Here is a 13,014-nt window from a genome sequence, read left to right on the forward strand (position 1 = left end):
TTAATAATATTTAAATTCCTTCACACAAATACATCGAAATCAGAATATTTAAAATAAAAAATCTGATGTGTACACTACATGATTTCCTTGTATGCCTATTAAAAATTACATATACACATTTAAAAGAAATGAAAAGTACATAAAATTTTATTTCACTATTAACTTATGCTTTTTTTTTCATTTTTTATGATTTTCTTTTGTTATTATTGAATTATTATTTATTGTAATTGTAATTGTAATTGTTATTATTTATTGTAATTTTTTAAAAATAAATATATAAATAATAATTATTAATAAATCAAAGTATTTAAATTAAAAAAAAAGTTAAAAAAAAGAAATGAAGTCTGATTTGAACCGATGTGCCTTCCCCTTGTAAGATCCAAATATTTCATTAATTAAAAATTTATTTTGTTATAACTAGGAAAAAATGAAAATAAGTACCACTTATGATATATCGTTAAGAAGTTTCAATGAGGGCTAATTATTGCAGTTAAGAAAAAGTCCAAAATCCAAATTTTCTGGATTTTGGGCTTTCTTTGGACATTTTTGGTCAGATTGACATTTTTTGGACATTTTTGGTCGATTGCAATCAAAAGGGGAGGTGCACAACTAGATATTACAACAGCCCTAAAAAAAATTTCAACATACTACGGCTAATCATTTTTAAGTTATGCGAAATACAAACGTATATACACACATATAACGTACGTACAGACGTCACACTAGTCAAAATGGATTCAGGGATGACCAAAATGGATATTTGCATTGAAATCTGAAAAACGAAATTTTTCGCGATTACAATTCTTCCTTAACTTCGTACAAGGAAGTAAAAAGGTGGTAAAATATTATTATTAAAAAACAATTTTCTAGTTAACCAGTTAATAAATAAAATGAAATATACGGCTTAATTAAAAATAATTAAAAAAAACAATTTTTAAAGCATTTATAAGAGGATAATGCATCCTTTAAGAAATTTCGTTTGTCATTAGTCCGATAAGTATAAAAACTATAAATTGAAATAAAAAAAATAAGGCAGGCTTCCCTCTATAAAAGAGAAATTACTGAAAGATCATGTAAGTAACTGATACGGAAGTAATTTATTCATGGAAAATAAAATAAATGAGCGGTTAAGGAAAACTTTTTTAAAATTATATTTTAGTTTAGGCATGCTCAAAGAAAGTATTTATTTTACAAGCATAATTAAAATTCCCCTGGTAGAATATTTTTTTAACAAGATTTAGTGCTTTGATTATTATAGAATGAAAATGTTTATGTTAGTTGTATATATACTAAAATAATAAACTCAAATATAGCTTAATTTTTAAAACTTTTGTTTAATTACAATAAAAAAAAGAAAAGAAGTAACAATAAAACAAGGTTCGTTTGATTTAAATAGGGTATTTAATTGAAAAAGCTATGTTTTTAGAATACTTACTAATTAAATGAAGAAATAACATAATGTTACCTCATCAGTCAGCCAGTCATTCGTAGACGTTCTCGGTATAATTGAAGCCTTGAAACTAAAAGTACATTCACACATTCATACCACATACACATACATAGAGAGATTTAAACTCGGATTCTCTTTCCTACCGACCAATTAACTGTCGACCAATTAGCGCTTTAAATTAACTCGATTATTCGATCCATAAGTCACAACGCTTGACTCAATCTCACAAGTCAGCACCATCACGACGTTTATTTTAACACTTCCCTTTTCTTTTTTTTATATTTATAGCGCATAACTCATCTTAAATTTTATTACACACCAGTCTCTTTCATGTACGTCTATAAATATTTAAATATAATACATTTGTGATTTATTAAATTATATTTGTGTAATAAACAATGAAATATTAAAATATACAAGTACAATTAAATATTTTATAAATATTCGACTTAATCGTATTATTGCCTGCTATTTTTAATGTAGGTCACAAAACCGTTAGATGATTTTTTTTCTTTAAATTATTTTTTTATCATTTTTATATTGTGATTAATATGTTTATAGGTTAATTTATGTACAGTAAAGCAGACCAGACGTTAAGTATTAAACATTTTTTAAACTTTTCTCTTAATAATTACTGTTTTATTTATCTTTAAAATTCTACTTTTTAATGATAAATAATATAAAAACACACGCACGCACTCTCTCTCTTTCTCATTCCCTCTCTTTCTATAAATATACATATATATATATACGTATTCAACCCTTTAATCATTATCAATTATTTTCTCAATTTAAATTTATAAACAAAAACAATTACCAACAACTTAGTAACCCTTAATTTGGCACAAAACTTCGTTTTTTCATTTATTGTGCGACTATTTTAATTTTTGATTTTATTTTATTGATTCACGAAGAATGAAAGAAACTTTCAGTACATATTCTACTGATGAAAATAAAGAAGAAACTTCGTATAAACATTAGTTTGGGAACGCTTCTTTAGCGAATGTCGGTTGGCGAAAGATTTAAACTTCATTTCTACGCTTTCGGTAAAATTAAGCCAGAGTGTAATTTTTGAGACCCAAATTAAGGAGTTGATTTAGTGGTTTTATGTGAAATCTGGTTTTAAAAATTGAGAAAACTGTATGTTTAGTAGTTTTTGAAAAAAATGAAATAAAAGATAAGAATTTTTTGCAATTTATTAAAGATCGGGCATGTATGCCTCAATGTATATGTTCTTCTTATGAGGGTCTATTTTTCAGTCACTCTGTAGTTAACCTTAATGTGGATAAAATTAAACAGAAATTCCAGAATAATTAAAACAAATTAAATAGAAATTAAATTAGAAAATTCAAAAATAATATGATTCTGACTTATAATTTTCAATTAATATTTAAATAATCAGATATTTCACCAAATCTATTACATATACACATACGTAATAATACCTATTAAATGAAATATACAAATTTTTAAAAGAACATAACATTTTATTTCTCTAATAATTTGTTTTTTTTCTGTTTTTTTTATTTTTATTGAAATATTATTTATTGTAAATTTTTTTTTACAATCGCGGGTTAATAATTATTTACAGTCCTAGTAAAGCCAGTTATTTTTACATGGATTTGAATGCTAGATCGTGGATACCGGTGTTCTTTGGTGGTTGGGTTAACCACACATCTCAGGATTTAAGAATGTACAAGACTACACTTCATTTACACTCATACATATCATCCTCATTCATTCTCTGAAGTATTATCTAAATGGTAGTTACCGGAGGCTAAACAGGAAAAGAAAGAAGAAAGAAAGGGTTAATAATTATTAATAAATCAATATATTTAAATTTAAAAAAAGTAAAAAAAATAAATTAAAAAAAAAGGAGATGAAGTCTGATTCGAACCGATGTGCCTTCCCTTGTAAGACCCAAATATTTCATTAATTACAATTTTTCTTGGCTCTAACTCTGGAACAAGTGAAAATAATTGCCCCACTTATGATATATCTTTGAAAATCTCTTAATGAGGGCTTATTACGGCAGTTAAGAAAAACTCCAAAATCCAAAAATATTTTGATTTTTGGATTGCAATCGAACGTTGAGGTTCCAACTAGATGTTACTAGATCTTGAATAGTCCTAAATCCAAAATTTCAACATCCTACGGCTAATCATTTTTAAGTTATGCGAGCGAGATACGTACACATGTATGTTCAGACGTTACGCCGAAACTAGTCAAAATGGAGTTGGGGATGGCCAAAATGGAAATTTCCGTTGAAATCTGAAAACCGATATTTTTCCCGATCACAATACTTCCTTACCTTCGTACAAGGAAGTAAAATTGAATGCAGTATAAAGACGAATGAGTGCTGACGGCTCTCTAGAATACGAAAAATAAATATTACTTGTCGGCATTAAGATTTCCATTAACGAAAAATGGTCCAATAATACAATTACTCCATATCCCGACCACAACATCACTTTACTTTGTTTGAATCCTTGTCGGAGTTACCCTGTGAGGATTATCATTATCCAATAATGTAGGTTTTGCATTTGTTCAACTTTTTAAAAAAATTACATTAAAATGAATGAATTACTAACTAAAACTGACTTTTAAAAAAGTACTATAGAATTTAAAAGATATCCTTACTTCTCAGACGTATGGAACCTTGTGCAACATCTGTTAGGTTTAATAATTATTATCTGAATCTTTTATTTTGCCTAAACTACTATTTTCAAAATAGTTCTAGTTTTGTTGATATTACGATAAGTATTTTCTCCTGAATGTATTTAAAAATTGAAAACTTTTTTAGTTTTTTTTTTAAATTTTATTTATTACGACCAACAGAAAATTAACTCATTGCCTTAAAATTTTAAATGATTTTTAATACTGCCACAAGATCTTAGTTCTCTTATGATAAATATAATTATTATAGAATTATATTTTTATATTTTTTGACTTTCACAATAATTGTAAAATATTTTGATTGAAATCAGAAAGATTATAAGATATCTCGTTAAATTATCCTTAAATCAAGTCCTGAAAAATCGGAGGAAATTTAAAATGAAATATTTAATTTTAATAAATATAATTCTAAATGATAACCATTTCATCTGGAGGTCCTGGGTTCGATTCCCGGTTAGGCATGGCATTTTCACTTGTCATTTATCTCATCCTCTGAAGCAATATCTTACACTGGTCCCGGAGGTTAAAAAACTATGATAAAGTTTATTTCTTTTTTGCTAACGAAATAAAAATTTTGTAAATAAAATATAATAAAAGTTATAGAAAATTTAAATAACTGTTCGTTACTTAATGCTAAAGTTAATACAGTAATACGTACATAGACCTGAATTTAATTTCCTGATAGAGTATAATCTTATTTCATAACAGCACGCAGTTTCATCGGAATAGAATAAATACATTGATTTTTTAAAATAATAAAATAAATCATTCCATCTTTAAATCAAAATAGAATTGGGGAAATAGAAACATTTTTAAGTTAGTAAACTTTTTTATAAGACACATTATTTATTACACTTTTTCTTTTATAAGCGTAAAGATGAATACATTACTTTGTGTTGAAGTTAAAAATTATAATTATTTATATCAGGTCATAAACAAATAATAAATTAATAAATAATCTGGCAAACTGGATTCTAGCAGTAGAAGTTAGTCATTTATAAAATAACTTCTCATACTTATTACATATTTTTCTCCTTCATTTTCTTTATGTTGAACGCTTTCGCAAAGACGTTTGCTTCATCAGAACGCATATGAATAATGTGGGGGAATATTAAGGTAAAAAATAGCTGATAACAAAGTTGTAATACTTTCCTGGCATTGGTTATTTATTTTTATAGTGGAAAAATAATTACACATGAAAAAAGTTACCTAAGATATCCGTTTTATTTTTAAAGAGGGGTAATTTATGATAGAGTTTTATTATAAAATTATCGTTATATGTTTAAAGAAACGAAAACAAGTTTAAAGAATTTTTAAAAATCTGTATTTTTTAATTCTTTATTGTTCCTCTACCACTAAAATCATGTTCCAAGAATTTTTTTTTGATTTTGTTACGTTTACTATGTTAAATGGAAGAAACTAAAAAAAAATCTGATTTGGACAACACATGATTGATTTGTTGTACGCTTATTATACTAGATTTACACATTTTTTTAAAATGAAAAGTACATAAAATTTTATTTCATTAAAAACTGATATTTATTCTTTTTTTTTGTCATAGAATTATTGTTCATCGTAAATTTTTTTACAATGAGAGGTTAATAATTATTAATAAATCAATATATTTAAATTAAAAAAAAAAGTTAAAAATAGGATGAAGTCTAATTCGAATCGATGTTGTACCTTTCCCTAAGATCCAAATTTTGTTAATTAAAATTTTATTTGGCTATAAATCTGGAACGAATGAAAATAAGTACCAATTGCGATATATACTTGAAAAGCTCTCAATGAGGGCTTATTACTAGTTAAGAAAAAGTCAGAAATCCTTTTTTGGGGATTTTGGCTTTTTTGGACACTTTTGGTCAAGTCGATTGCAAACAAAAGGGAAGGTGCACAACTAGATGTTCCAAAAGTCCTAAAAAAAAAAAAAAAATTCAACATCCTACAGCTAATCGTTTTTGAGTTATGCGAGATACATACGTACATACACACATACAACGTACGTACACACGTCACGCCGAAACTAGTCAAAATGGATTCAGGGATGGTCAAAATGGATATTTTCGTTGAAATCTGGAAACTGACACTTTTCGCGATTACAATACTTCTTTTACTTCGTAAAAGGAAGTAAAAACGTTCAACCAATAAAAAGTTACCTAAGAATCCTTTTTTGAGGGTGGGGGTCAATTAGGATGAAATGTTTATTGTATTATTATTAAAAGTTTAAACAATAAACTTTTAATAGTATTAAAAGTAAAAAAAAAAATTAAGAATTAAAAACAAATCGCTATTTATACTTTGATCGGCTCCTTCACCCCTGAATATTGTTCCCAAAGTTTTTTTTTGGTTCACTGGCACAACTATTACGCTTAGGAAAACAAAAAAAATGTCGGCTAAAAATTATCTTTTTATTGTTTACCATACATTCTTTCTTGCTGCATAGCTCTAGAGCAACATAAGTTGCTCTAGTATTCTTGCTGCAATATAAGTATCTAGTAATCAAAATTTTTTATACATCCTTTTTTATTCCACAATTCACCAATTATCAATATTTTGACTATAATGCGTTGTGGGTGTGAATTTATATATGTATGCAAACACAAAACACGTTGTGGGTATTTACTTATCTCATACTATGGAAAGAGAAATACTCCCAAAGCGTGTAACTATTAATTATCTCAGTCCCTGAAATAATTTTTTTTTATACAAAATATAACACGACTAAAACTAGTTGTTGTCATTTACAAATTAAAAATACCAATCAGAAATCAGTTGTCATAACCAATCTGAAATACTCACCACGTTTCAAGTTCGTAACTTAGAACGCGGTACGCGTATTTCTGATTTATCCAAAATGGATTGGGGAATTACAGTTTAAATTTTTACATTAATTTTTTGAAAAAAAGTATGGTATTACTTTCTAGTGTGATTGTGGAGTGAAATTGAATTTTCTTTACATTGAGCAACAAGGAGTACAAAAATAACCATTCACTTAAAATGTAATTTCTTTATATATATATAGACAGTAAATATCTGCAAGATTTATTCTGTTTACTCTCAGCAGATTTTTTTTTTTTTTTATAACCAAAACATAAAAGAACCAACAAATAAACAAGAATAATATAAAAAAAGAAGAGAAATATTTATAAAAAAACTGTAACAAAAATGGAAAAAATGTAAAATGGAAAAAGGTTGCTGATTACATAAGAACAGTTTTAAAGCGAAAGAACGTAGATGAAAGAAATATGGGGTACTAGTTTGTTAGGTGGGGTGGACAGCCTCAGCAGTGAGAGCCAGCATGCTGAGGTGTGCTGGTTTCAATGATCTGCGGAGGACTCCTTGGGTGTGTTTGGTAGGAATAAAAAATATCAAAAGATCCATGGGCCACACCACGGCATTGAGGTATGGTGTGGTGCCATAAAGGACAAAAAATGAAAGAAACCTCAAAAGAGCCACCGGTTATCCCGACCTGCCATGCCGGTATATTGCCGGTAGGTGGGGAGGGCTAATTAGAGTAATGGACACTCCCCTGGGTGGCGTAATACCATCAAGTCGGTCCGTCCCAGGGGAGTAGAGGAAAAAAAAAGGTGAGTTGACTCACAGTGCAGTTGTAGTCAGTCAAGATGTGGACCCATAATAGAAGGTTCAATGCGTGCTGTGGTAAGCAAAGCTTCAATCACTTACGCGTGTTTAACGGCGTGTATTAACTGAATGGAATATCGATCCTACATCCAAATCTATTCGTCAGTGGGATACGACTTTAAGAGAGACTGAAAGTTAGTTTCACAAATTGGAAATCATCAAAAACTTTCAATTAGTGACGGAGACGGTAGATTTTGTGTACACGATGCATTAACTGCCAGTCCTGGAAAGTCAATTAGGCGGGCTAGTTATGAACTGCAAATTTCTCGTTCCACTTTTCACGGCATTGTTCGTAAGCGCCTCCGTTTGCAAAAAAAAATATGTACTATATAAATGTATAAAAATAAATAAATATATATATATATATATATATATATATATATATATATATAAGTATAAATATATACTTTGGGGATGGTCAGTAATCAACCCCCCAACCACCAGTTTATGAAAAAGATACAAAATTCTTTGCATGAAACTGTGCGCTTCACAGTTCCAGCGGCGTGGTTTAGCTGTTATACGCATGCGCACATAGGAAGCTGCACGTGAGGCTGCGAGGGAGAGAGAGCACTGTCGCTCCCGCAGTGCCGATTTAGAAATAGAAGGCATTGAAGTTTGTCTAATGATGATAAAGTTCTCATCTGGTGTTATATCGATAAGGAAATTTTTCTTTTCGATGAAAATTTTCAAATGCAGTCGGTGGCTCTGAATAGTAATTATTCTATATTAAAGAGCAGGAGAATCAAAGGTTATATGAATTTATATATATATATATATATATGTTTAAATAAATTAAAAAAAAAAATTAAACTATACACAAAATTATCACTCGCACGCTCTCTAACTACCCTATGTTAAAAAGAAACTTTTTTTGGTACTCCTATTTTTTTAATTTTTAATATTTATCTCTTGTTCATTTATGTACTTACTGTAAATTACCTTTCCTGGTTTTTCAAAATAATAACTGTTTTTTTGTTTTAATTTTATTAATTTATAACTCTCTATGGTTTAGGTTATTTTACTTTATTATCGACAGCATAATAATAAATGCCTATCTCTATTTATTTTTAATTAAATTAAGAATATTTGTATCTGGCAAAGTTTTTTAATATAAACATATTTTATCAACAAAAGGTAAAGTTATTCCTTGATTTAAAGCCTCTCCACCAAGTTTAGATATTGACGATATTGACCTTATTTCATAGCCAGCGGTTCCAAAAAAAAAAAATTAAGTTGCTAACACTGCACCTAACATCATTAATTTCTTCCTCTATAATGAGGTGCTTCTCACACCTTGGTTGGCTGAGCTGAGTTGACGATTAGAGTATAAATCTTAATCGGTTTGAGTGATATTCGGATCAGCGACTTTTGTATTAGAAAGCCATTCCTCGACCACAATGACATATTGATCTCATTCTTTATTAATATTTTTATAAATAATCAAATAATAAATAAATGTAGGATTTTATTTTTGCGTGATATGTTTTACGTAATTTGTTCTTGTAAAACAAAAAGTTTGAACATTTATATAATAAATGTATAATATAGGAACTTTATTTTAGTTAATACAGTAAATAATGACTAATAATTAAATTGTTAAAAACAATTTTCTCCTACTTTTTGTTGAATTAGAAGACCTTCTATATTTAATTTAATATACCTGTTAGCAATTTAGCTTCTAGTTCAGACGGCTTTGAGTTTAATTCCCAGCAATGATTTAACATTCTTTAACCTATATTATTTGAAACAATTATCTTACTTGTTAAAATACGTATTTATAAAAATATACCAAGTCGTAAAAATAAAAATTAATATTATGAATATCTTTAAGTGATGTTAAACGTCTAAAAATATTAAAGTATATTATTAGCAAAAAAAGCTGATCACATTTGCTTAATTTTTTTTCTTCTTTTCTTTTTAAACTACAGCATCATTATTTAAGTTACATCCAAAGGAATACTTTGTAGTTAAATGTTTAAAAGAAAAGATAGTTGACATAAAAAGCGTAGTGTCCAATGTCAGTGATGCTGAACAAAATTCAGCTTTTAACTTATATAACAGCTGACATTACAGCTGATCAGTTACGACAGCTTTGAAAAATTCTGAAAATAATCCTTGACTTCTCTCCTTTTTTTCTGCGCCAAGCAACACCGGAACATACAACACTACTTGGCAACGATAAAATCTCCTTTGAGTTTGACTGCAACACACTGGATTAATATGTATGTACATTTACTAGCGTACACATACACACATACATGTATCCTATACATCTGTAACTTTTTAATCTTTGTGTAGGATTAATTTAAAATTTTAAATCCATTTCATTTTTTCACTACTTTTTATACCTTTTTTTAAAATTAATTAATTAATATTACTTAATTTGAATAATAATAATAAAAAATATTAAGTCTTTAGTGAAATTAATAAAAATCAGAATGATTTTATAAGCTTCGTTATTTACGTCATCAAAGTTGAAGTTTTGCAAATGACTAAAAATACGGTAATATTAAATAATAGTTGTGTAAAAAGTAGCAAAAGAGATTTAAACATATTTATTACTTTTTTAAAACATTCCAAATGTTTTTTTAGATTTTTTTTGCCAAACCTGTCTTATTGTATTTCTTTGCAATCAACCACTAACACAAATTAATATTATTTATCACTTAGGATTTTCGTAATACGAAATACAAAGAAATCAACTGTTACTCTTTCATCCCGTATAATGTATAATTCTCTACAAAAATAACCTGCAGTTTTGTACTGATTTAAAAAAAAAAAGAAAGTCGGTGTTAAAAAATGAGCCAAGTTTCTTATTGAGTTTGAACATCCGATGGAAAAAATTAGATTTCATATAAAATTATTTGATTGGTTTATAGGCAATAATATTTAAAAAGAATCCGGCAAGTCACATTTCTCACAAAATTAAGAAACAGATTCAATTTAATTTCAAGCGAATTGTAACATTTAAATAAACTTATTTGCATTTTTATATTTCAGTTCAGATATTTGCTTCCGGCTGTTTTATAAAAAAAAAAATAAATAAATAAATATTTCTTTCCTTCCGGTTTTTAGAAGGGTTTATAAAATTTTATTTCTGCATTGTAAAGTAGAGAAAAAAACTCGGATTTTCACAAAGTCATAATGTAATCTAAATATTGACTTTTTACAGGATAACCTACTGATTGTAAATGTCTGTATACCTGCTATGTAGAATTAATTTACGTAATTTTAAAAAGATAGTACTTCAAACAGTGTTTCGAAAATTACAGTCAATGAACTTAATTGTAATGATATGATAATTAAATAATTATTGAACTCTATTTGAATTAGTAAATAATAAAAACTTCATAACATTTAGGAATAATTTAATTTATTGAATAAGGTATCATAACATTAAAAAGTCGCTTTGGTAATTCAAACAAATTAACAATTATACAGACATGCTTTAGTTATAGAATGTTACGCTTAAAAAAGAATCAGAATTCTATCTGATTGATAAAAAAAAACATAAAAAATAGGGTTTTCTACCCCAATTTATTGGTTTTTACCCCAGATTTCTCAAAAACTATTTCAGGTACGGTTCTGAGATCTATTTTATTCGATTTTCAGGTCAAAAACCATACCACTAATTCTGTTCCTTAATTAACGTCGAAAAAATTTCAGTACGACCTCATTTCATTGGGGTAACTGAAATCCGAGCGAAATCTTCCACTAGCCGTAACTCGCAAACAAAGCATTTAGGAAATATATGTTTGTATGAAAATTTTCCATTATTTCACAAATAAATGAAAGAATAAGTTATGAAAGGAAGGGTTACCGGGAGAACTTCGTGATACACTCAGTATATATATATATATATATATATATATATATATGTGTGTGTGTGTGTGTACAAGTATATTTCGTAGTGTGAAAGGAATAATACATGAAATTATGTTTCACACAATCTGTTTTGGACATGACTGACACATTTAAAACATCTGAGATGCAAGCGGCACTAATGAGATTCGTTTTCTATGATCGTATTGTAGTTTGTTATGCAGTTACTCCTGATGAATAGAGAATAGCTATGTCACTGAATGTAACCTGTATTTCGGTGAATTTGGATTGCTTATACAATATATTATACTCAAATCATTATCATTCCTGAGAATGGCCAAGCCATTTTAGGATATGATTGCTGTTATTATTACCATGTGTTATATGTTATTATGAATATTATGGATGTTATGTGGATATGTTACTCTTACCACCTTTAGGTCAATTTATTGCTTTTTAAAAATCAAATTTTTACGAACAAACCAATGGACGGATTTATACTACTTGGTTAAGATTTTGAATTCTTTTACTTCTTTTACAAAATATCTGATGTATAAATATTTTTATATTTTATTTCAGAAACATTTTAATATCAGATGTGTAATTGCAATATTTAAAGAAATAGTTCCGTTATGATTTTTAATGAAACAAAGATTTCCCATTTTGAATCAGGTTTTCTTATGCGTAAATAAATTAGAAACAAACAATAATGTATTCTTAAATTCCAATAAATAAATTTTATGCACTTGGCATTAAAAATGTTTTCAATACACCAACTTCCAATTATATTTTACAGTCAGACACCTTTTTTTATGGAATTCCAATCGAGCTAAAAGAGCCTAATAGCTTTGCCGTACAACGTGTTTGAAATACCATTTGAATTTATAATATTCAGATTATTTATGTTCTGCACGTCCTTGTTAAAAGTTTGTTATGCACGTACTTATTAAAAGTCTAATCATGTAATATATATATTAAACACAGTTTAAATGTATGGGTTTACAGTGAAAGAGTATCTGATGAGATATAAAACCGATGCGCATTCTGATCCTGTTTGTTTAAAAGGAGTTTATGCAATTACAGAAATTAGTTATTTATTAACTTCTTTCAAAGAAAATAAATAAAATTAGTTAGATTCGAATGCTCTCCTCTTCAATGAGAAATTAACTTTCTATTTCATAATGTTCTACCAGTCCAAGTCTCTTTTACTAAATTTATTAAAAATAACATTTTAAAGAGCTTGTATCCTAACCTATTCTAATATGATTTTAGGTAACTGTGGTGAGAGAGCTAAGATGCTCATAAAAATGAAAAAAAAAGAAGCTAAATAAACGTTGAAGTGAATGTTAGCTGTGAACACAAACTTAAGGTAAGTTTTGAAATAATATTTCTTTCGAACTGGTTACATTAGGATTTTATATTGA

General features: G+C 27.6%; 1 long non-coding RNA gene across 1 annotated transcript in view; it reads left to right on the top strand.

Moving 5' to 3' along the window:
- The window catches only part of LOC142328078 (uncharacterized), a 193,506-nt gene that overhangs the window by 86,496 nt on the left and 93,996 nt on the right, over nt 1-13,014 (top strand). The window contains exon 2 of the long non-coding RNA XR_012757183.1: nt 12,863-12,959. This is a non-coding gene — a long non-coding RNA (uncharacterized LOC142328078). The remainder of the gene's footprint in view (nt 1-12,862; nt 12,960-13,014) is intronic.

The sequence above is a fragment of the Lycorma delicatula genome, chromosome 7 (genome assembly GCF_047948215.1).
Source record: "Lycorma delicatula isolate Av1 chromosome 7, ASM4794821v1, whole genome shotgun sequence".
Classification (NCBI taxonomy): Eukaryota; Metazoa; Arthropoda; class Insecta; order Hemiptera; family Fulgoridae; genus Lycorma; species Lycorma delicatula.